This window comes from Lampris incognitus, chromosome 20 (genome assembly GCF_029633865.1).
Source record: "Lampris incognitus isolate fLamInc1 chromosome 20, fLamInc1.hap2, whole genome shotgun sequence".
In the NCBI taxonomy this organism is placed as follows: domain Eukaryota; kingdom Metazoa; phylum Chordata; class Actinopteri; order Lampriformes; family Lampridae; genus Lampris; species Lampris incognitus.
This window is the reverse complement of record NC_079230.1, coordinates 13,812,028-13,838,113: the sequence shown is the minus strand read 5'-3', so window position 1 is coordinate 13,838,113 and position 26,086 is coordinate 13,812,028. Positions and strand designations below refer to the sequence as shown.

Sequence of the window (26,086 nt, the reverse complement as noted above, 5' to 3'; positions counted from 1 at the left end):
CTTCACTGCTGATGCCTTCTCTGAGATGGGGGGGGGGGGTGAAGTGGGGTTAAAAGTGGAACAAAACAAAGTAAACAGGGAAACGTCAGTGCATATGTCAATTTGTGAATCAATACGAGTCTCCTTAATCACAATGAGCACTCAGGAGACCAAACAGTCCAAAGATGGGTGCTGTCATATGTTCACGTGTGGACAGCATGCACCTGCACAAGGTTCATTTCATATACACACACAAACAAACAAAAGTTTGTATTGGTAGCTTTGAACTAAAATATGAAATAAGACATCTAAATGCACCAGAGATTCTCCAAGCTCCTTTAGATAATCCCCTGAAACCAAATGTGTGCTGCCCCGAGCCTTTAGTCAGAATGAAGGGCAAGTGTTGAAGTTGAAGTTGTGTTGGCAAAAAGAGGGTCCAGAGTCAGGCTCCCGGCAGAGACTTCACTACCATGCAGCTTATAAATGGCACATTCAGTCGTGAAAAGTCAAAAATTCTCCAATTAGTGTTAATTTATGAGATAATATGCCACCTTTTGCCCAATTACAGGGATTCTCAAAAAAAAAAATTTCCGTATCTTGAAACAATGCAGGATAAGGCAGAGATCTTCCTTTTTATCATGAATGTCATGCTTGGTTCGAGAAAATTCATTCAAACTTAGTTTGCAGTGGAAACACGTGACAATATCCCACTCCTCATCAGTTGAGGTTTTCACTTAAGAAGATATAAAAAAAAAAAAATTCAAAACTCGTCGTTAGATTTAATGGCTACAGTACATTAGGAAATTGCATCGGGGTATTTTCAGTTGTTTAGTCACTGCAGCTTTTCAAGGACATCGTGTCACCAATTTGAGATTGGAAAAGCGACAACAGAGAGCGAGCGTGAGGCAGAAACAGTCTTGGTAATAATAGCCGGAGGGAGGAGTCTGACCCTGACCATCCCGGAGCAAGTGAGTGATGACGACATCTGGAAAGCCACCGCATTTCAGTCTCGTCTTTCGTGGCTCCTATACACACTAGGTCTGTATCAAGTGAACAAAATTACATAATACACAACAAAATGGCTTTCACAGTCGCAACCGTACCTAACCCCCCCCCCCCCCCAAAAAAGAAAAAACAACATCATTATGGGAAATCAAAAAAACCCACATTAGTTTGAAATTGAAAATGAGGCCTACCGGGGCGTCGGCATAGCATGGCGGTCTATTCCGTTACCTACCGACACGGGGATCGCCGGATCGAATCCCCGTGTTAACTCCGGCTTGACCGGGCGCCCCTACAGACACAATTGGCTATGTCTGCGGGTGAGAAGCTGGATGTGGGTATGTGTCCTGATCGCTACTCTAGCGCCTCCTCTGGTTGGTCGGGGCGCCTGGTCGGGGCGCCTGTTCGGGGGGGGAGGGGGAACTGGGGGGAATAGCGTGATCCTCCCATGTGCTACGTCCCCCTGGCAAAATTCCTCACTGTCATGTGAAAAGAAGTGGCTGGCGACTCCACATATACTGGACATGTGGTAGTCTGCAGCCCTCTCTGGATCGGCAGAGGGGGTGGAGCAGTGACCGGGACAGCTTGGAAGAGTAGGGTAATTGGCCAAGTACAATTGTGGGGGAAAAAGGGGGGGGGGGTCCAAAAAAAAGAGGAAAACGGGGCCTATAAACATTACACTCAAAAATCTTTTGTTCTTTCGGCTGCTCCCATTAGGGGGCGCCACAGCAATCATCCGTTTCCATCTCTTCCTGTATTCTGCATCTTCCTCTGTCACACCAGCCACCTGCATGTCTTCCCTCACCACATCCATAAACCTCCTCTTTGGCTTTCCTCTTCTCCTCTTTCCTGGCAGCTCCATCTTCAGAGTCCTCCCCCCGTATACACACCATCTCTCCTCCACACATGTCCAAGCCATCTCAATCTCGCCTCTCTTCTTTGTCTCCAAACTGTCCAACCTGAGCTGTCCCTCTAATATACTCGTTCCTAATCCTGTCCTTCTTCGTCAGTCCCAACGAAAATCTTAGCATCCTCAACCCTGCCACCTCCAGCTCCACCTCCTATCTTTTCGTCAGTGCCACCATCTCCAAACCATACAACATAGCTATATAAATGCAATCCATCCATCTTATAAACCTTCCCATTAACTCTTGTTGGTACCCTTCTGTCGCAAATCACTCCTGACACTCTTCTCCATCTACTCCACCCTGCCTGCACTCTTCTTCACCTCTCTTCTGCACTCCATTACTTTGAACAGTTGACCCCAAGTATTTAAACTCATCCACCTTCGTCACCTCTACTCCATTCATCCTCACCATTCCACTGTCCTCCCTCTCATTCACGCATAGCTATGTATTCCTACTGACTTTCACTCTTCTCTCCAGTGCATACCTCCACCTCTCCAGGCTCTTCTCAACCTGCACCCTGCTCTCACTACAAATCACAATTTTATCCGCGAACATCATCGTCCACAGAGACTCCTGCCTGATCTCATCCGTCAACCTGTTCATCGCCATTGCAAACAAGAAAGGGCTCAGAGCCGATCGTTGCTGTAATCCCACCTCCACCTTGAACCCATCTGTCATTCCAACCACACACCTCACCACTGTCACACTTCCCTCATACATATCCTGCACCAATCCTACATACTTCTCTGCAACTCCCGACTTCCTCATACAATAACACACCTCCTCTCTTGGCACCCGGTCATATGTTTTCTCTAAATCCACAACGACACAATGTAACTCCTTCTGGCCTTCTCTATACTTCTCAGTCAACATTCTCGAAGCAAACATTGCATCTGTAGTGCTCTTTCATGGCATGAAACCATACTGCTGCTCGCTAATCATCACCTCTCCTCTTAACCTAGCTTCTATTACTCTTTCCCACAACTTCATGTTCAAAACCTCAATTTCATACACTCAAAAACAAAACAAACAAAAAAGGTGACCACAATACATGAAGTGCTGTTGTGGTTATTTACGGTGGGTGTTATACTTTCCGCATCCTGCGAGTACGCAAGGGTCAGAATGACGTAAATTACGTCATTACCCAAGTCCACGGATCCGCCCACACCTGTCCGCGTGCAGGCCAGGTTTCGTTTTATTCTTTGTTTTTCATAACTGGGATTTTGTCAACAGAAAAGTAAATTTTAACAAAAAGTCAATGCTACTAGTAGAATTTTTTTTTAAAATTCGGGGAAAAGCATACCAGATACTGTTGGGGTTCTTTAAAAATTTCTATAAGCCAATTAATCTTAAAAATGATTACCAAATAAATTAAAATCCAAGACTTCAGGTCTCGGCCAGGTTTTGTTGGTGCGGCCACTATGCTACAAGAGAGCTGGAAACCAACATGGACGCTGAATTTGAAGAGAGGCTGTGTGAAGAGGTCTGTCACTACCTGCATCTGCAGTTCGCCTTTAAAACAGTACGTCGATAAAAACAATACAGTGATTGAGCGGCCGCACATACCACTTCCTTGCTTTCCGAGCTTTTCCTGTTTGATATGATTGCGCGAAGTACAACAGACAAGGCGGCTCTTCTTCCACGTATATCACCATTTTGATTTGATTCGTAGTGCGCATGCGCGGGAACACGTCGCGGATTACGTCAGACACCGATCTACTGCGCATGGGTAGAACGTGTCCTCCAAGCGGACTCCAGAAGGTCGTATAAATGTGGCGTGTCCGCTCGGGAGTATATTCGAGCCGTGAGAAGGTAGGGGCCCCAAAGCTAACCACTGTCCCCTGATTCATACCCCTGCCCATCAGTCCCATGAGGGACGCCCAGGCAGCTAAAGGCTCAAATACCCTCCCGAGCGGAAGTAGAGCTGGAGCGTCCCTCACGGGAACGATAGGCAGGGGTATGAATCAGGGGACAGTGGTTAGCTTTGGGGCATCTAGTACCTTCTTACTGTTACAGCATCTCCATGTTAGCTGCAGGCCAGCCATTGCACTTGGCTTAGCTCGCCTAGCGCTTGAGCCAAAAACTTCTCTGTGAAGTGAGGTTTGGATCGAAGTGAGGGGAATATGAGGGAAAGAGCTGTGGTGGGGAAACCAAAAAAAATAAAAAATCATTGAAGATTGATGAAAAAGAGAAAGTTGAGAGACAAAAACATTCAAGGTATTGAAATTATTTGTATCTGTGCACATAAGTGCATTTATGAGTGTGTGTGTGTGTGTGTGTGTGTGTGTGTGTGAGGAAGTGGGGGTGGGGGACGTGCGGGGTCTTTGACTTTAAACTGTCTTTGACGAACGATAATAGAGGAAAATATTCACTAAAAACACCGTAAAACCTCACCAAACTCGAACACCAGCCCATGCAGACGCACACACAAACACTCACTGAGACAGAAAATTAGTAAAAAGGGAGGCGAGTGAGACCTTTACATTCATTTGGAAAGCCGCCACTCGACCTGCTTTCTGTCTATTCATCCTATCTAATGGTTCACCGGTTTTGCAGTGATAGGCGGGATATATCGCAACTCCAGCATATGAATGGCTGCCGATGAGCAATGTTGCTTAAAAGTCAAGCTGGGGCCAACTTTTTTCTGGCTGGCAAACTGGTGGCCGCTGCCAAAAACAGCTGCCTTGTCTCTGTTGCTTAGCTCATGGAAAATCAAAAGGCTGACTTCCGGCAACTAGTGTGTCCAGTTGCACGTGGTGCGTGTGGATGCTCAGAGACAGAGACAAATAGATACCACTAGTATAAACAGAGGTCATGAAAAAGTCGTCCGGGTACTTTCGGGATACAGCTAACTGTCTTGAGACACTACCACTCTCTGTGTATGCCTGTTAGCGTTTGAAAAGTTACCCTTTGTACAATTTCAAAGCTATCGACGCCAAAAACACTTTAATATGCAAAAGCAAACTTGGATGTGACCCTGATGGGCTGACATTAATACGAAAAGAGCTGTTTGAATTTGGCTCACCGAGGATCCAAAAATAGTTTGAGTGTAAATTTACAGTCTGGGAGTAACCTTTTGGTGCGAGGTTTTTGTTTTTTTTTCCACTCAACGCCTTGTAAATCTCTATGCAGCACCAGATTCAGACATACCTTTGTTGTCAGATGCAGGCGTCTGGCTGCTGTTGGTGGAGTCAGTGGATGCCAGCTGCAAATGGAAAGAAGAGTAGCATTTAAACTCAGTTTCTAGATTATTCTGCTACGGAATCAAACTGTTGCACAGAAATGCATGTGACTGGGGTATCTCTGTTGGGACATGTTTCAGTGTGCGTGCACACACCACTTACACCTAGCTACACACACACACACACACACACACACATAAATGGGTGTATAAACTCGTACATACACAAGCACACTCACAGGACAATATCGACTAACACCGAGGTGTCAATAGAAGAATATGGGCTCGTGAGCTGAGCAACACCCTAGCAAACAAAACACGTCCCCAGCACATCCCCTAAAGGTTCTCTCTGAACGTCCAGTAAATGTCATTGTGAAGGTCCGCGGTGGTGTAGCGGTCTAAGCATCGGCTTTGTGTCGATGCGGTTGCCCACTGGGGACCGGGGTTCGCGCCCCGGCCTCGTCAGATCTGACTATGGCCGGACTTGATGAAGCAGCAATAATTGGCAACGCTGTCTTCGGGAGGGGGCGGAGTCGGCTTGTGTTCGTCACATGAATGCGTCTCTGTGTGTCTGGGGAAAAAGCAGTGGTTTGGCCTGGATTCGCCTTGTCTGGGAAGTGGAGAGGCATCTCCTTCGAGACTGCTGGCCGGAGAGATGCGGTTGGCGAACGCATGTAGTACGAGGGTGGGTGTTTGAACTAAAATAGGGATCGATTGGCCACCAAATTGGGAGAAATCGGAAAGAAATTATAGGAAAAAAGTAAATGTCATTGTGTAGGTTTTTCATTATGTCACCGGAACGTTATTGCGAGACGTTCTTCACAACGTCCTCGTGACGTCCTGGGGACGTCTAGAAGAATTTCCCCTAATGTCCCCTGAATGTCCTCGGGACGTTCTTTGAACGTCTGACCGTAACATCACAGTGACGTCCAGAACACTACCCCTAATGTCCCTATAACGTCACAGTGACGTCCAGAAGACTTCCCGCTAACGTCCCTGTAATGTCCTCGGAACGTTACAGGGACGTCCTGCAATAATGTCCCCGTGACATAATGAAAACTCAACACAATGACATTTACCGGACGTTCGGAGGACCTTTAGGGGACGTGCTGGGGACGTTGTTTGTTTGCTGGGACAGTCATTGCTGTTGGAATAGAATACACTTTATTTGTCATTGTACATACATAAAACGACATTGTCTGCATTCAACCCATCCTAGCTGGGTAGCTAGGAGCAGTGAGCAGCTGCAGCACCCGGGGACCAACTCCAGTTCTTCTTTCCATCGCCTTGCTCAGAGGTACAGACAGCAGTATTGACCCTAACATGCGTGTCTTTTTGATGGTGGGGGAAACCGGAGCACCCGGAGGAAACCCACGCAGACACGGGGAGAACACGCAAACTCCACACAGAAGGGAGCTGGGACGGCCTGGGGTTCGAACCCAGGACCTTCTTGCTGTGAGGCAACAGTGCTAACCACCGAGCCACCGTGCTGCCTCCGTGGGAAGCTAAACAATATGACACCTCAGTACTTGAAAGTGTAATGATAAAATGGACAACACTGACTCATTTAGTTGTGTGTTTATTTCATGGCTAGATGAAAATAAGACATTTTTCAAACACTTTTTGAACCTTTACCGACAGAGCAGGTTCCCCTGCTAGCTAAAGGGCACCTTCGGTGACGCTGGTGACGCAGAGCAACTCACTTTATGTTATGACAGCTAATTGTTCTACTTAATCGGGCGTAAAGCACTTAGGACGTTATCCGGTCACGGGCCGAGTATCATGACCGTTTTCTTTTTGGGGAGCTCTGTTGTAATCTCCACCCCTACTGTGGACGCGTCTGTCCTCAGTTGTGTCGGCGGCGGTCTCAAAGTTTTGTTTGCGATGCAGACTCTGTCTGGACGCGTCAACTCGCTGTCTTGCGTTTCACCGGGAAATGTTTCCCGGCAGATGGAACAGGCTCATAAAAGTGGAGTGACTGCAGCATCAAGATGTCACGGCAGTGTTTATAAGAGTGTCTCTACGTGTGTTTCTGCGTGTGTGTGTGTGTTTGTCTCACGCCATTTCAAACCATTTCCAAGGGTTTCCAAAGGACGAGTTAGCGGTTTTTCCTCAACAAGGATGAACAGCATGAGGCGAGAGCCCACCATGGCTACCATCCCCACGGCACTCCTCATACCAACCCCATATGACAAGTGACCTAATTTGACGAGCTCTCCTGTTCATCTCGCGGTTCATCCCTCTCCATCTCTGCTTCTCCGTCTCTCTTTCTGCTCTCTGCCTTCCCAAACCCTCCCCTCAGCCGTCTCTCTCTTCTGTTTGATCCCACTTGCTCGCTCTCTCGCTCTCCCTCTTCTCAGGCTATTTTCTCCTGTTGTTGTTTTTTTTTTCTTTTTAATTTCACTCACTTTTGTGGCCGCTATTTATCCCCCCCCCCCCCCACACACACACACACATCCTTTATTCTCCACCAATTTTAGGTAGTTCGTTTTACACTCTTGTGCTCTATTTCTAGACACTCTCTTTCAGCCTTCTCTCTCTCTCTCGCTCTGCACCTCTCGGGTACCACGACCACCACACCATTAGTGTTACACTTGTGTGCCTGTGACAATCACTGACACAGGAAAGATAGAGAGCAAGAGAGAGAGAATGAGAGAGAGATAAAGAAGATAAAGAAAGAGAGCGAGAGACTGATGCGAGGGAGATGGAGGGAAAGGGGGTGAAAGAGACAAGGGATTCAGAGAGATTCCGTGATTATATAACCGTGTCAGACGGACAGGGAAAAGGAAGAAAAAAAACCAAACCCGAGATGCAGTGTCGGTCCGTGTGTTTGTGTACGCGTGTGTTTGTGTACGCGTGTGAGCGTGCGCTGGGTAATGGCCGGGTGAGCGCTTGTTTGAGTGGGTGTGTCAAAGCAAGCGTGTCAAAGAGAGATGTCAAAACAGTGTCGCGGTGTGTGTGTGTGCGCGCTCTTGTCAATCCCTGCTTAACTCTGTCCTCGTTGCACTTTATGATCCACGCAGGAAATGGTCCATGCATAAAGCCATCTCCAGCAGAGCATGCGTAAGTTGGGACAGAGAGGCTTGCCATTCCTGTCTTGCCACTGGCTCATGCAGTCAAGATCGTCCGTCACATCCGGTGGGATGTGCGCGTGCGTGTACGTGTGAAGTTTTTGTGTTTTCCAGTAAATGCATTTGTTTTCAAGATGCCACTGTGTGGTTGTGTGGTTGCATTTGTGTGCGTGCATGTCACTGTGTTTATGAGCGAGCTGGCAGATGTGTGTGTGCGTGCGTGTGTGTGTGTGTGTGTGTGTGTGTGTGTGTGTGTGTGTGTGTGTGTGTGTGTGTACACGTTTGCGCATAGATGTCCGACTGTGAATGTCTATGCAAGAACCGAGGAGGGACTAGACAGACAGAAGACTAATGTGCAGAGACTTGTATGTGTACAGTATGTGTCTGGTGTGAGAAAAGGCTTAAAAAAGAGAGGGAAAGGAGAAAGGTCATGCTCGGGAAAGGAGAGAGAGAGAGGAGAGGTGGGAGAAATGCGGACAGCAGAGATGAGGTTTGGTAGAGAGAAAGGAATGGGAAATCTAGAAAGACTAAGTGAAACACAAATAGATAGATAGATAGATAGATAGATAGATAGAATGAGAGAGAGAGAGAGAGAAAGAGGTGTAAGAGGGAGTTATAAAAGCTCTACATTGCAACACTCACTTCATGTGAAATAACGGCACTGAAAAAAAATGGGAGGGAGACAGAGAGATGTGGAAAGGAAGGAGAGAGAGAGTTAGAGAGCGAGAGAGAGCACATGGAGGATAGACTCGAAGGCAGATGGGGAGAGAAGGTGAGGCAGAGAGAAACTGCGGTGAGATGTGTGTGTGTGTGTGTGTGTGTGTGTGTGTGTGTGTGTGTGTGTGTGTGTGTGAGGCGAGGGCGGCAGAGACGGAGGGAGTGTGAATGTCTGCAGCAAGAGCAGCAGAGACTGCAGAGAGTGGAGTGGAGTGTAAATTGGGGGGGGGGGATGGATGGGGGTGAGGGGTATGTACAGCATTAGCCCGCGTCAGACAGCCAGAAGTACAGCGGCTTTCGGCAAGGGGCATTAAAACAGGCTTTTACTCGGTAGGGACATCATAGCTCTTCCGATCCTCCAATCACTGTCAACACTGAAGCCCCTTGAGCTTGAGGTGGAAGGGGATAGTAGACAGAAGGAGAGAGAGACAGATGAAAACATGTATTATACATAAAAAGGGGATGAGAGCAAGAGTGAAAGAATGAGAGAGAGAGAGAGAGAGAGAGAGAGAGAGAGAGAGAGAGAGAGAGAGAGAGAGAGAGAGAGAGAGAGAGAGAGAGAGAGAGAGAGAGAGAGAGAGAGAGAGAGAATGGGTAGAGTCAGGTAGTGAGAGAGGAGGTAAAGAGAGGTTAAGACCGACCGAATGTAGCCATGAGAAAGAGAGAGAGGGTTGACTTGGAAAGAGAAAATGAGAGTGAATCACGGTAGGTAAAGAAATACGAGGTGGGTTAGGAGAGAAAGAGGGGGTTGAGAGTAAGAGAGAGAGAGAGAGAGAGAGAGAGAGAGAGAGAGAGAGAGAGAGAGAGAGAGAGAGAGAGAGAGAGAGAGAGAGAGAGAGAGAGAGAGAGAGAGAAAGCGTCCACAGGGTGCTATTATACTTCTTGTGGAAACCCTATTTGGCTGATATTATGGGCAACAATTTCAGAGCACTACGTTGGCTTTGGCCTCTAAATTGTTCCCAGTTCCTGTTGTTGCTAACAGTGAATTACATCCCACCCCCGGTGCCCGATGGTCTGCACCATGTCATGTGACGGGGTGTATTTGCTTACTTGGAAAGCATCTTCAATTCCCTCTCCGGTTCGTTGCATGTGTTTACATTTCCGTTTTTACTACCTCTTGGTAAACAACACGAAACCGTAGCCAGTATATGAGCGTGTCCATGCGGTGGCGTTAAACAATACTTTAATTGGGACATCATATTGTGTATTCTGGCTCTCAATCTCAAGCGTAATGGCTCTTAATCTATGCGTGAGCATGCACGCACGCACACACACACACACACACACACACACACACACACACACACACACACACACACACACACACACACACAAAACCAGTGTGTGAGTCTGTACTGCACTTGTGATACAGCAAATACTGTACACACATTAAAACAAGACTGAAGTGTGAAAAGGACTGCAGGCATTGCATTGTCACTGCTGCCATGTTGACACATCAAGCCATCACCAGCCCATCTGGTGAAACAGCTGCTGCTCAGCTTACTTGCATTTGCTTATTGACTTGGAGGATGGATGAATGGTTGGGTGGTTGGTTGGTTGGTTGGATAATTGAATGACTGGTAGTGACTACAGTTATCTACACTGATGAGCCAAAGCATTATGACCTCTCACAGGTGAACCGAATAATGTTGATCATCTCCAAACAAGGACACATATCAAGGTCTGGGTAGATTAGATGGTAAGTCAGCATGTTGGATGCAGGAGAAATGGGCAGGAGTAAAAACCTGAGCGACTTTAACAAGGGCCAAATTGTTATGGCCAGACGACTGGGTCAGGTTATCTCTGAAACGACAAGGCTTGTGGGGTGCTCCCAGTCAGCAGTGGTGAGTACCTGCCGATAGTTGTCCGAGGAGGGACAAATCACAAACTGCTGACAGGGTGTTGGGTGCTCAAGGCTCATCGATGCGCGAGGGCAACAAAGGCTATCCCGTCTGGTCCAAACCAACAGAAGGTCTACTTTGGCACAAGTCACAGAAAATTTTAATGATGGTTACGGTCACAACACACAGTGCATCGCACCCCACTGCATATGAGGTTGCATAGCCGCAGACCAGTCAGAGTGCCCATGATGACCCCTGTCCACGTAAGAAAGCTCCTACAATGGGCACTGTGTTGGTAGTGGACCTTAGAGCAGTGGAAGAAGGTTGCCTGGTCCAATGAGTCCCATTTTCTTTTGATCACTTGGATGACTGTGTACATGTGTGCCGTTTACCTGGGGAAGTGATGGCACGAGGATGCACTGTGGGAAGACAGCAAGCCAGTGGAGGGAGTGTGATGCTCTGGGAATGTTCTGCTGGGAAAACCCTGGGTCCGGCCATTGTTGTAGACCAGATCCACCCCTTAATGGCAATGGTATACCGTGATGGCAGTGTCCTCTTTCAGCAGGATAATGTGCCCTGCCACGCTGCACACATTGTTTGGGAATGGTTTGAAAAACATGATGAAGTGTTCAAGGTGCTGTCCTGGACTCCAAATTCTCCAGATCTCAATCCAATTGAGAATCTGTGGGATGTGCTGGACCGACAGTGACAGTGGCTCCACCTCACAACATACAGGAGTTGAAGGATCTTCTACTAATGTTTTGGTACCAGATACCACAGGACACCTTCAGGAGTCTTGTAAACTCCATGCCTCAGCAGTTTGGTGCTGCTTGGCAGCATACAGAGGACCAACAGCATATAGGCAGGTGGTCATAATGTTTTGGCTCACCAGTGTATTTTTATCATCATTAGCAGGGCAGGACAGGTGAAATCTCCCCTTCAAAGGACCCCACACACACATACACACAATGTCCCAGTTTAAGATAATAAATTGAAATGTGAATTTAATTTGAAATGTAATAAAAATAATTAAACGTGACAATGGGTCAGTCCAGACACCCCGTCTCCACAACTACCCACCTTGGAGGCCCCCTCCTCCCCTTCCCCAATGACAACTCTCTCCATCCTGGACAGGGATGTTAACAAGCTCTTAACGAGACAGGATCCCCGCAAAGCAGCTGGACCAAACATTTTTAACACCTCACTGGAGACATGCCAGGTACTAGCCTGCTTCAAGACCTCCACTATCATCCCCATTCCCAAAAAACTAAGGCCCACAGGACTCAATGACTACAGGCCCATTGTCCTGACCTCTGTTATAATGAAGTCTTTTGAGCGCCTTATTCTGTCCCACCATAAAACCATCACCAACCTACTCCTGGACCCCCTGAAAGTATTTTGAGCGCCTTGTTCTGTCCCACCATAAAACTTTCCCCAACCCACTCCTGGACCCCCTGCAGTTCGCCTACAGAGCCAACAGGTCTGTGGATGATGCAGTAAACATGGCATGCCACTTCATCCTCCATTACCTGGACTCTGAAGGAACCTATGCTAGGATCCTGTTTGTGGATTTCAGCTCTGTCTTCAACACCATCATCCCGAATCTGCTGCAGGACAGGCTCTCCCAGCTACACGTGCCCAACTCCACCTGCAGGTGGATCACTGACTTCCTATCTGACAGGAAGCAGCATGTGAAGCTGGGGAAACATGGCTCTGACTCACGATCCATTAGCACCGATTCTCCTCAACGCTGTGTCCTTTACCCTCTACTCTTCTCCCTTTATACAAACAGCTGCTCCTCCAGTCACTAGTTAGCCAAGCTCCTCAAGTTTGCTGATGACACCACCCTCATTGAGCTCATTTCTGGTGGGGATAAGTCCACCTACAGGTGGGAGATTGACCATCTGGTGTCCTGGTGTGACCAAAACGACTTGGAGCTCAACGCTCTAAAGACAGTGGAGATGGTTGTGAACTGCAGAGAGAACCTAGCCCCACCTGCACCCATCACCTTGTCTCTCTGTGAACTGCAGAGAGAACCTAGCCCCACCCGCACCCATCACCTTGCCCCACTCGACACTATGGAATCCTTCCACTTCCTGGGCACCATCATCACCCAAGACCTCAAGTGGGAGCTGAATGTCAGCTCCCTCACCAAGAAGGTATGGCAGAGGTTGTACTTCCTGTGGCAACTCAAGAAGTTCAGTTTGCCAAAGCCAATGATGGTGCACTTTTACACCACCATGTTCGAGTCCACCCTCACTTCCTCTATCACTATCTGGTATGCTGCTGCCACTGCCAAGGACAAGGGCAGACTGCAGAGTTTCATTCGCTCTGCTTGGAGGTTGATTGGCTGCAACCTGCCATCCTTCCATGACCTGTACGCCTCCAGTACACTGAGTTGAGCAGGAAAGATTATGGCCGACCCTTCCTACCGAGGTCATGGTCTCTTCAAAACACTCCCCTCTGGGGAGAGGTTAAGGTCTATAAAAACCAGAACTTCGCGCAACAAGAACAGCTTCTTGCCTACAGCAGTAGGCTTTTCTAACAAGCCTCCAGACACCCATAGATAGTGTAACTGCCCCCCACCCACCCACCCCCATTTGACCCTCTCTCCACACCACGACATGACATACACCTACATACATGCACACACACTCACATGCATAAACTGAGTGCAGTATATCTATCTGCCCTACTGTGCCCTCTGTACATGGATTCTTTTTATAAAGCCACACTACACTGTAAATAACTTATTCTACAACAACTTTACATTCTATAAATAACCTCTTATTTAAAAATTCTCATTTCACATTTTGTAAATAGAGTACTTGCCATATTCCCAGCATTTCCACTTTATTGCACGTAATTTTTTTATTTTGTCTTGCATATATTTTATAATATTTTTATTATTTTAACTTTTACCTTTCTGTTGCTGTTAATATTTCCCTCCTTTGTATGTTCTTGAACTACTAGGCAATAAATGCTTTTCTGAGTCTGATTCTGATTAGAATATTCCTTGTAACCTTGAACAAAAATGTATGACGCATGAGCATCTTCCACAACACTGTACTTTTACTGCTCCTTTAATGGACTTATCATTAGTGGTAGTTTGAACTGAGTATAACAGAAACTCATCTCAAACCTGAGAGATTTCATTTTCAAGTTGACAACATATACTGATAACATACTGGGTAGCATAGATATAGCTTTTTGGGGAACATCTACTTTTGGTCTTGTCTTTTGTTTTAAGAGAAAAGCTCTTCCTCTAATCAATGAGAGAGAGAGAGCGGGAGGCACCGTGGCAGGAAGAGGGACCAAAAGGGAGATGGAGCAAGGCAGTGAAATTCCAAAAAGAGAGAAAAAGAAGCGTGAGGGCAAGAGAGACGAAGAGAAAGAGTACGTAACAGGTGAAAGAGTTGAAATTTTAAAAAAAGAGGTGGAAATGGAGGGAGATAGAAAGACGGACTGAGTCGAGGCTGAGAGAAAGAGATGGAGAGGGAGGGGTGTGAGACGGAGACGGACAAAAAGGGAGATCGAAAGGGCAAGGCCGTAGAGTGAAAGAGACTCAGCCCACGCAAATAAACACATCCTTGCTGTGAAAAGAGCTCGATTTAACCTTGGTCCCATCTCTGCAGCTCCACAGTTTCCTCACACCATTCAGTTTCTCGCAATGTACGTCTAACTTGGCCGGCTGTCTCGGCAGTGCAACTCCAATCCCTGTTTCGAAGTATAAAAGCCACTGCACATTTTTGCATACAGTATCAGCATTGAATTTATACCTCCTTTGCCCTACATATGATCATCTCATTATGTTGTGTTGTGTCTGATGGGTTTCATGTAACCAACCCACTTGGTCAGATTAGTCGCATCTGTAAACATACTTGGCTACGATGAAATGGATTCGGTTCCTGGTTCTCATCGCCATTCTGCCCCGTGTCCATATCAAGATATCTCCCGATCCCACCCACCAAAATTTTGCCCATATACATACATACACACATGCATGCGATTGCCCCTCGACATAAACCGAGGTTCATATGAGCACCTTCAGCCCCATGACTCTTTCTGTGGTCTCACAAAATGGCCTTTTCCCATTTAACATTGTTTCCGTGTCTACTTTTTTGCCCCAGACTTGTCTCTGTAGCACTAGGGCAAACTTTTATTGTGAAAAGCTATACACAGCAAGCTAATAAAGATTTTAAATTGATAGCATGAGATAGGATGTACCTCATCTTGTTATTCTGTTTGCCGTGTATCCAGGCAATCTAACTTCCACCTATTCCCTCTGTCATCTCTATCACTCTCTTTATTTCCTCCGTCCCGTCACATCCGCTCTCTTCACTTTTTCCCCTCAAGCCGTTCTTCCATCCATCCATCCATACATTATCCAAACCACTTATTCTAATTAGGGTCGCGGGATGCTGGAGACTATCCCAGCAGTCATTGGGCGGAAAGCAGGAAACACCCTGGACAGGCCACCTGTCCATCGCAGGGCAGACACATTCACACCTAGGGACAATTTAGTATGGCCGATTCACCTGACCCACATGTCTTTGGACTGTGGGAGGAAACCGGAGCCCCCGGAGGAAACCCACGCAGACACGGGGTGAACATGCAAACTCCATACAGAGGACAACCTGGGACGACCCCCAAGGTTGGACAACCCCGGGGTTCAAACCCAGGACCTTCTTGCTGTGGGGCAACAGTGCCAACCACAGGGCCACCGTGCCGTCTGCTTTTCTTCCATTTTCACCTCAAACATCACACTCACTTTCCCCACACATCACACACACATCACACTCACATTCCCTTCAGTCGGTTCCAAAATATAGAAAATCCCCCAAAAATCAAAATGGGGGCAGCGAGGGCTTGCACGTTAAACAGGCAGGCTCAGCAGTGAAAGGGTTTGCACGTTTATATCTTGAAACAAGCTGGGAAGTATTGGTGGGGAAAGGAAAATTAAAAAACGGTCTGCCCAGGAGCCCAACAGGAGGGCACTTAACCTCCAATTCCCGTAGTGTTGCTGATCCAGGGGTACCAACAGAGGTGTAACTGCAGGGATGCTAAACAGGGCATGACAGGAAAAGAGCCCAAATGCTGATACAGTCTTCCACACACTGATGCAGTTTTGCTTTTTATTATCCTTGTCCGTGAACTGAGCAAGCATCCTCAGTTCTTGTAAACAGGTGAGGTGGTGTGGGACAACCCCACCAAAATGTTTGAGGATCTGATTTTTCCAAAACTGACTTCTACTGAAAACAAATTGACCCCCTACCCAACCCACGTCGCGCCATAACAGGTGGATCATTAGGCCTAACCCCCTCTGAGATATGTCCTAACCTTCCCAAAGCCACAACCCCTTCCTTTTTTCCTCTTGTCAGGGGGTTCCTCTTTGCATGTTGTAGTTAAAGCCGTGAGTCATAAGCGAGAGAGAGAGAGAGAGAGAGAGAGAGAGAGAGAGAGAGAGAGAGAGAGAGAGAGAGAGAGAGAGAGAGAGAGAGAGAGAGAGAGAGAGAGAGAGAGAGAGAGAGAGAGAGAGAACGCGAGAAAGAGATGTGAGACAGAGACAGATTGCAGCATTTAAGAGACTGCCCTGGGGAGCTGCTGGAGGTGAGAGAGAGCGAGAGAGTGAGGGGGTGAGACATGCACCACTGGGAGGAGAGGGATGAAGCTCGAGGAGTGCTCAGTGACTGGGATTGGAACATACATGCTTATTATGGCAGACTACAGCATGGCATGCGGAGTCCAGACAGACGGACACGTGCCTGCGCACACACACAAACACACACACGAACAGGCGCACATTCAGTGTAGCGCACTTCATCTCCACAAAGCTAGCCCCTCGGGGAATACACCTCTCCCAGCAGTTTTTCCTGCACCTCTGTCACATCTCTGGAGCTGGCCTTTTTCCAATGCAAACAACATCACTACCGCCTTTTACTCAACGTCGCCTACTGCAAAGACACCTCTTCAGGGAAACAAGTAACAGTCACTTTTCGGAATGTATAATTTTCCTTTAAATACAGGATCGCTTCAGTGTGATACGGGGAACGTGTCTGCCGTGGCTGATTAATATCTTATGTGTCTTAAAAAATGCATAGAGTATACCTCCATTATAATTCCATTCGCCTGCTGTTCAGCTGCTGACGGTGGCAGAAACAATGAAGGACGCTGGCCTATTTCAACCTGGGAAATTCCTTGTTTTTTTTGTTTTGTTTTTTTTATGTTTATAGAAAATATCAGGGGTTACTGCCCTAAGTTGGCAGTTATTCTGTGCTCCATTTTCTCTGCTGTTCTTACATTCTCTCTCACCTATCATATGCCGTGTGCTGTTTTTTTTAAACCACCTTTTGTCTCTGTCTCTATCCTTCCTCCCCTCTCCACAACCTTTCACTTCATCATATATTATTTACTTCCTCTCATCCCTACTCTTTTTTTCTCTTTCCTCTGGCTTTGCAATCACTGCTTTCCAATGTCCTACCCACCATCTCCTCCTCTCTCTCATCCACTCTTCTCACTGTGTCCTTTACCTCTCTCTCAATATTTCCACTCATTTCTTTTTGATTTAACTCTTCATTTCAGAATACTAAGCTACATAAGTGCTTTTTTTTCAGTCGGGCAGCCAGATGTCCACTATTGCTGTGTGTGTGGCGCTTTATACACCGAACATCTGCCCATGATGCTCTCAATGCACAATAAATGGACCAGGCTGTTCAGATATCTGCTCGGTGTAGGGAGCCAGGATTTCCCTCTGCTGTTCATTTGAACTCTGCTGACCAACTTGAAATCTGGACTGCACGTTTTATTGAAAAAAGTGTCTGAGGCTAAAACTGACTATGGGCTATTATGCAACCAGCATTAGCACTGCATTAGATTACTGTATATGCAGGTTCAAATCTCCCTTTATGTCTCTCTGTCTGTATTTCTTTCTCAGTCAATCTCTCATTCTCTCTCACTCTTACCATACTGCAGTCAAATATAATGACACTGTAGTATAACCAAAATCAAATTGCGTGGTTTCATTTAGTTTAAAGAACAACTAAACTAAAGCCAATATCGCTTTTGTAAGGCTGCTCTTGAGATCAAGTGATGTAAGCGTAGCAGGGTAAACACAGCTATTAAACCCGAGTCCATTTGATTTGGGTTTGCTTAAGAGCAGGCATGGACGAAACTATTGACTGTTGTCAATACTTGCTCATTGCCACATCTAAATCAAGTGGACCCATAATTAATGTTATTAGCTATTATCCGGCTATGTTTACATCATTTGGCCTCAAGATCAGTCATGCACTTATTATGGATGGGTTTTTTACCTTGCATGGTATTAAACTAACAAACATGACTTAGAGTTTGGTTGCTCTTTAACTAACACTGATCAAATACATGATTTGCACAGGACTCTACATGACAGAGTAAAAAGAAACTTTTCAATGTGAAGTAATAAATATAGGCAGAAATACATCACTGGATTAGGATAGAAATCTACAACGAGGGAGACTGGCATGTTTTCCCGACTTAGTTGAGCCTTTCACCACTCTAAAAAATTTCCCAGACTTCATTCGGTTTTTCATCTAGTGAACTTTTCCTGACAGCCGCAGTGCAGTGTAGGTCTGTTCTCTGCTTCTATTCTCAACACCATCAACAAAATCGCTTTCACCAGAAACAGACCATACCTGTCTATTATAAATAGCACAGTGTCCGGTAATTTATATAAGAAGGTGGGGTGTAGGTCTGTGTAGGAACAGTGGGTGTTTTTAGAAATAGCTATTAGACCTGAGGGGAGATAGGGTCTAATCGTTGAAGGTGTGGGAGAGGTAGGGAGAGCTGGAGGAGTCTGTAGAGAGTCCGGATACACCAGAGTAAACTGACATTTGAAGAACGTTAGCAGGGGTCCTATGGTTGCCTTTCAGTTCTAAAAACAGACGATAGAATGCTGTTTAAGCTAAACAACACACACACACACACAAAAAGCAACGTTGCAGCAAAGGAACTTTTTCAGCTTCGATAAATGGTTATAATAAGAAAGAAGAATGAAAATGACTATCAACAAGCCGTTGGAAGTTTGAGCAGCTTAGTTGAGTTTCATAAAAACCTCATAGGGTTAGTGAGGCACTAATTCGATCACTTCACGCATATGCATAAAGCCAACACATAGACCCAAGACACTAAAAGACACTAAATATTCAGGCACTTGGGGCATCCGGGTAGCGTGGCCGGTTCGAATCCCCATGTTACCTCCGGCTTGGTCGGGCGTCCCTACAGATACACCCAACTCTGTTTATAACTGTGGTCCACTGACTTCCGGTTTCTATTGCAGTGGTCATACCTGTTTCCTGTTTGTTGGCGTGTGGTATTGGCAATGGAATATTTTTCGTGATGCCTGCAAGATTTACCATGGATAAATATCAACGACATGCACATAATTGTCGACAAACTTTCACCGAACTTCCGCTTCCGGTGTGGGAAGACAGCTGCACGAATTCGCGTTTGCAGCGGCCTCACCCAGTGCCGGTGTCAGGGAGATGGCGGGGCGAATTCACATTTGCGGCAGCCTCACCCAGTACCGTCCATGCAGTGTCTTTGTCCATGTCTGCTTCTAAGTTTTGTCTTAGTTTGATGGCTTGGAGAGCTGGCGCTGGATCGGCTGGGAGAGCGGGGCAGGCTAGGCTAACTGCTAGCCCATGCAGACCGACACCGAGGGCGGTCTCATCCTGGCGTTGACTGTGGTGTTTTTGATGTTGTCATGAGGAGTGCGGGGAGGTGTGTCGAGGGTGTCTCGCTGGGACGGCTTGGTCGGCTTGGTCCGGTGGGCCCGGGGACCACGGCCCCTGCCGGGAGCTGCGCCCGAGGAGGAAACGCTGAGGGCATTCTGACAGGACACGGAAGCGGGGTGGGCTAAGCTAATGCTAACACATGCAGACCGGCGGTTCCGACAGTCATCCTGGCTTGGAAAGTGATTTTTTTCTTCTTCTTTTTTTCTAGTTTGGATATATGTGTTAGTTTAGATATGTGTGTTCTTGTAGTTTTGGGGTGTGTTTTTGTCTTTGTGTTGTACTGCTGTGGGCTGGGGGAAACCGCATTTCATTTCATTTCATACGCAAGTGCATGAAGTGAAATGACAAATAATAAAGTGGTCCTGATTCCTGAGTCCTGACCTGCACCTACCAGCAAACGGGTGAAAAGTTTCAAGTTGTACATATCAAGTTACGTCCATCTTCGTCCATATAATTTTGGACGTAACTTGATATGTACAACTTGAAACTTTTCACCTGTTTGCTGGTAGGTGCAGGTGAAAGTTTGTCGACAATTCTGTGCATGTCGTTGACATTTATCCATGGTAAATCTTGCAGGCATTGTGAAAAATATGCCACTGTCAATAGCACACACCAACAAACGGGAAACTGGTGTGACCGCTGCAGTAGAAACCGGAAGTCAGTGGACTACAGTTATGCACAGAGCCGATTGGCCACGTCTGCGGGTGGGGAGCCGGATGTGGGTATGTGTCTTGGTCGCCGCACTCGTGCCTCCTCTGGTCGGTCGGGGTGCCTGTTCGGGGGGGGACTGGGGGTAATACCGTCATCCTCCCACACGCTACGTCCCCCTGGCAAAACTCCTCACTGTCAGGTGAAAAGAAGCGGCTGGCGACTCCACATGTATCAGAGGAGGCATGTGGTAGTCTTCAGCCCTCCCCGGATCAGCAGAGGGGGTGGAGCAGTGACCGGGACGGCTCAGAAGAGTGGGGGTAATTGGCCAAGTACAGTTGGGGAGAAAAAGGGGGGGGGGTGTTCAGGCACTTGTTCAGATGAGACAAATAAATGTCAGTTCTCAAACTATAAATCTTTGCACACCTCACTTATATTCGGATATGAGTTGACAGTACTATACATTTGCGACGGTACCAAGTGTACTGTGTTCTCTAAAATTTGGCGTTTGACACAGACCAAACCAAGTGGAGTTTGGTCATTTGGCGTGAGTGTATTGCGTAAGAGAGTGGACATGGGTGAGCCAGCTGATGGCACGTCAGCAGCAAAACTTATGGCTGTTATGAAACCAGTCAAGATGGGATAACAATCCATCACCCACAAGCTGTCGGGGCAAATGGCAGATTTTATTCACTGGGGGGGGCTGGGAAAAAAATAAAATAAAATTTCCACTCCCGGTCCCTTTTCACAACTCGTGGGTGCCTCTCTGTTCCGACTCTCAGAGGTCCGGGGTTTGAAAAATACGACTAGGTTTCTAAAGCCGTACACACGGGGCTTAGTGCTGCACTTGCTGTCAGAGAGGGGGGAGAAAAAGCAGCAGAAAGCCTCTAAAAGCTGAGCAGAAATGTATTTATAGACTGAAATAAAAGGATTATACCTCCATGAAGGAAGGGGGGGGGGGGGATCCAGTCATTTCCAAACATGCCAGTTGGCTCTTAAAAGTCTGTCTAATCTGGGCTGGAAGAGAGAAAGGGGTGGAAGAGTAAAATATGTTGAAAGAGATGAGTGAGGGGGGGAAAGAGAGGTTTGGGAAACAGAGAGAGTGATGAATGGTGTCAAAGGGGAAAACATGGGGAGAAGCGTAAAGGGGGGACGGGGGCGGGGGGGTGGTGGTGGAAGAGAATTGGTGCTAGCTCACGTTTACCTCCGTGGCTTTACATTGGCCTCGCTGCAGAATCCGACCCTGGTAATGAGACCCTGCCAGCCTGCTGGAGACAGGCCGGGTCAGTGAGAGGAAAGCCTGCTTACTGTTAATTAGCAGCAGAACAAAAACACTACCATTATCTCACTCTGTGTGTGTGTGTGTGTGTGCATGCTTGTGTGTGTGTGTGTGTGTGTGTGTGTGTGCATGCTTGTGTGTGTGTGTGTGTGTGTGTGTGCGCGCGTGCTGTACATGTTTTGACGTGTGTACATAAAAGTGTGTACACTAGGTGCATTGTGTGGATGTTTATTCCTTTATGTTTTTGTGCGATGCGTAAGAGTGTGTGTGCGTTTGCGTAGGTGCTTCTATAAATGAGACCGCGAGACACAAAGACCGTTTGCGGCGTGTGTGCGTGCGTGCGTGCGCGCGTGCATGCCTGCGCGTGTCGGTCTATACCTGAAGGCACTTTAGCATAAAGGGCTGTGTTTCCCAAAATAGGAATATTCCCCATAATAATGTCCCAAGTCCTCATTTAAATTTCGAAAGCCTAGCTCCGTGCTTAATGCTCGCCCCGAGGGGAGTGATACAGTAGCGGGATTACAGGAGAGGGGAAAAACACAGCTGCCAAAAGTGGAGTCCCTGCCAAACAGGAATTACATTTTATGCCCAAATTCGTTTTAATTCCATGCATATGCCATTCACCATTTCCGACGAATTAACATATCTCCATGGCGCTGTCTGGCCTGCTCTCGCTCGCCTCGCTGGGGCCGACTTCTGCTGTGCGCACGTGTGCCGCGCGCTCTGCGCAGATGTTTACTCCCGGATGTGCGTGCACAAGTGTTAATACCCCGCATGAGCCCTCTCGCTGTTGCTAAGGAGAATACAGTCAGGCCTTTAGAGAGAGAGAGAGAGAGAGGGGGGAGAAGAAAAAAATGTGAATAGATGAATAGAGCCTCATGAGAAGAAAGAGGAGTGAATGAGGCGCTGGGTGACAGGATTCCTGCTGGAGGGGGTGGGCGGGGAGAGCGCTGGGGAGGTATGTTATAGCTTGATTTCTCACCGCTTGAATGAAGCCCGTGTGCAAGACTACACGGAATGAAAGGAAGAAGAAGGAGAAAAACGATAAGCTTGTTTTGAAATGGGTAAGGACCCCCAAGATGGTGCATCGGCTGGCCTCGGGAGTTGCCGGTTTTCCTGACCAACCGAAGTCGAGACGGCTATGCCCGTTTGCCTTCCCGCAACAGAAACGGACAATGAAGGTGATGAAATGTGAACATAACCTAAATAACGTGCGTTTTGTCCTGACATCATTAAATAGCCCTGTGTGTGTGTGTGTGTGTGTGCGCGTGCACGTGTGTTAGAACATCTGCATGTGAATGCATAACTGTGTAAGTGACCTGTGTTTGTGTAAAGTAAAGGTTTTTTTCATTAAGTAGAATATAAAGGAGACACGGGATGCATGAGGGCACGGCCTCCTCCACATCTCCCCAAATGCCAAATTACTGTCAGAAATGGCGTGGCGCACTGGAAACAAGTGCTTTTGGGAGACCTTAGAGCGTTCAGCGTGAAGACTTGTTATCCAATTCCCTGGTCGTTGGATAACAACCTTTTACAGAAGCACCGATCCCTTTACCAGCTGCTGGCCAATACAGGGGCTCGAATAAGGGAAACGTCACCACGGGCATGGAGCCGGAGTGGACCAAAGAGGGGCTCCTCTACAAGTAAAAAGTGGGCCCTTATTTTTGAAAAGACCCCCCCCCCCACAAGAAAATTAACATTATCGGGTCCATTAAAGATACGGGTGTCCATAAAACTTGCTAAGATCTGGTCGTTCTCAACCAAAGTCGAACCAGCCTTACCCACGCGGATATCTCTCTTGCTGTCTGATTGGGTCCACTGATGCTACAGCACAGCCCTGTACTGCGTAAGGCCATGGCCATAATTGTGTACACCAGTCAGCCAAAACATTAAAACCACCAGCCTAATATTGTGTAGGTCCCCCTCGTGCCGCCAAAACAGCTCTGACCTGTCGAAGCATGGACTCCACAAGACCTCTGAAGGTGTCTTCTGGTATCTGGTACCAAGACGTTAGCAGCAGATCCTTTAAGTCCTGTAAGTTGTGAGGTGGGGCCTCCATGGATCGGACTTGTTTTTCCAACAGATCCCACAAATGCTCGATCAGATTGAGATCTGAGACATTTGGAGGCCAAGGCAACACCTTAAACTCTTGGTCATGTTCCTCAAACAATTCCTGAACAATGTGTGCAGTGTGGCAGGACACATTATCCTGCTGAAAGAGGCCACTGCCATCAGGGAATACTGTTACCATGAAGGGGTGTACCTGGTCTGCAGTGATATTTAGGTAGATGGTACGTGTCAAAGTAACATCCACATGAATGCCAGGACCCAATTTCCCAGCAGAACATTTCCCAGAACATCACACTGCCTCCGCCGGCTTGCCTTCTTGCCAAAGGGCATCCTGGTGCCATCTCTTCCCCAGGTAAATGGCACAAATGCACCCGGCCGTCCACATGATGTAAAAGAAAACGTGATTCATCAGACCAGGCCACCTTCTTCCATTGCGCCATGATACAGTTCTGATGCTCACATGCCCATTGTAGGTGCTTTAAGTGGTGGATAGGGGTCATCATGGGCACTCTGACTGGTCTGCAGCTATGCAGCTCCATACACAGCAAGCTGTGATGCACTGTGTGTTCTGACACCTGTCTATCATAGCCAGCATTAACTTTTTCAGCAATTTGAGTGACAGTAGTTCTTCTGTGGGATCGGACCAGATAGGCTAGCTTTCGCTCCCCACATGCATCAGTGAGTCTTGGGCATCCATGATCCTGTCCCCGGTTCACTAGCTTTCCTTCCTTGGACCACTTTTGGTAGGTACTGACCACTGCATACCGGGAACACCCCACAAGGCCTGCCATTTTGAAGATGCTCTGACCCAGTCATCTAGCCATCACAGTTTGGCCCTCGTCAAAGTTGCTCAGATCCTTATGCTTGCCCATTTTCCCTGCTTCCAACACATCAACTTCAAGAACGGACGGTTCACTTGCTGCCTAATATATCCCACCCCTTGACAGGTGCCATTGTGACGAGATAATCAGTGTTACTCACTTACCTGTCAGTGGTTTTAATGTTTTGGCTGATCAGTGTATGTGCATGTATGTGTCCCGGTTAGCACATGCCCGTAAAGTAGAGCTGGGCAAATTGTCGATATAATATTGATATCGGGATTTGACACACGATACCATCTTGGATTTTGGTTATCGTAATATGGCGATGTGTTGTCATTACTTGGTCTGAAAAGCTGCATGACAGTAAAGTGCTACACTTTTCTGAACATATTAGTCTGTTTTATCTGCGTGAGATGAACAATGAAAGCCTCTTAAGTGCTTGGTCATCATATCCACATTACTAACGATCATTTCTCGTGATTTTGGTGGGTGTAGTGCATTTCTTATGAACGCATCAATATTCATCCCCAAAACATCGTCACATTCTCTCTATCGAGGTTTGCAGCCAACAAATATGGTGATACACTCGACCTTTACCCTCGCCAGGTTTCATGTCGCTGCCTTCCCAAACTTTGTATTTATTTTTTTTGCAGCTTCTGTTTTCTCTCGCAACCTCATCTTTTTCTTAATGCACTTTATATATAAACTATTGGGTTTTTTTCTTTTTAAGTGTGTTTGAGACACAGCGTGCATCACAAAGTCCATGTCTGTTATAACAGTGTTATGCGTCCGAGCTGCAAGCAGCATTGCTCCAGGAGAGCCAATAGGAAAATCCTATTTCAGCCAGTCGTTGAATCTAAGTAGGAAAGCTGACCCGCTAACATGCATGGGAGACAGAGCCGGCTTCATCCTATCGTCAATCAATACACTGATTGTGTCTTTATATCATTGGTTTACACTTGTGACTTTTTTTCTTTCTTTTTTGGCTATGCTTCAGGCATTCCCCAATGTTTTGATCTATTCTATCAGGCGCGGATAAAATAGATTTTGACTTTGGCCGCCTTTCACATCTTACTTGAATCTGTGGGTTTCGTCTAAAGCAACATAAGGTAAAGTCGAATAAGTGTCTTCTTCTTCTTGTTCTTCTTCTTGTTCTTCTTCTTCTTCTTGCCGCACCTTGGCTGCGGGTTTCAGACGGCATGCCGGGGTGCGGAGCGGGTGGGACGTGATCGCCTCAGATATGGAGCTACAACGAGCCGGACGCCGAGTGAGTCCGCGTTTCGCTCAAGTTAAAACACGCACGGCTTCGTTCCGCAGAGGAACATGGTGTTAGATCGGCGAGGGAGCCGGCACAGCTTCCGTGACTGCACCGTGCGCCTATAGGCAGAGCAACCGGTGCGGTTAATATGACAGTGATCGTGAATTCCAGGTTCAACACACGCACGCACGCACACGCAGACGCACGCACGCACACAGAGACGCACACACTCCCTCACCTCGCTCATCTTGAAAAGGTGCACGGAGGGAGTTCTGCAGCAGAAGTGACTTTATCTTCTCTCCGTTGTTAGCCTTCGGGGGTGGGGGGGATAACGGCACAAACGCGTTCACTGCTCGTTGTTGAATGTAGGCTATGAAAATCCTGGACGAGACGCTTCACCACCGATGAGTTGAGAGAGGAAAGTGACGCTTGCTTCCCCGAAATGTGTAAGGACTCAGATCTCCCAGTTGCAGTGATGGAAGGCTTTGGTACCTAACAGTGCCGCGTCAGGATCTTCAGTAGCTCTACCTCTCCACT

At 47.2% G+C, this 26,086-nt stretch overlaps 1 long non-coding RNA gene across 1 annotated transcript; it reads right to left on the bottom strand.

The window, feature by feature from the left end:
* Positions 1-26,086, bottom strand: LOC130130406 (uncharacterized). The gene is made up of 3 exons (XR_008812163.1): positions 25,788-26,086; positions 5,040-5,094; positions 1-15 (listed from the first exon to the last, which is right to left on the bottom strand). It is a non-coding gene; the product is annotated as an uncharacterized LOC130130406 (long non-coding RNA).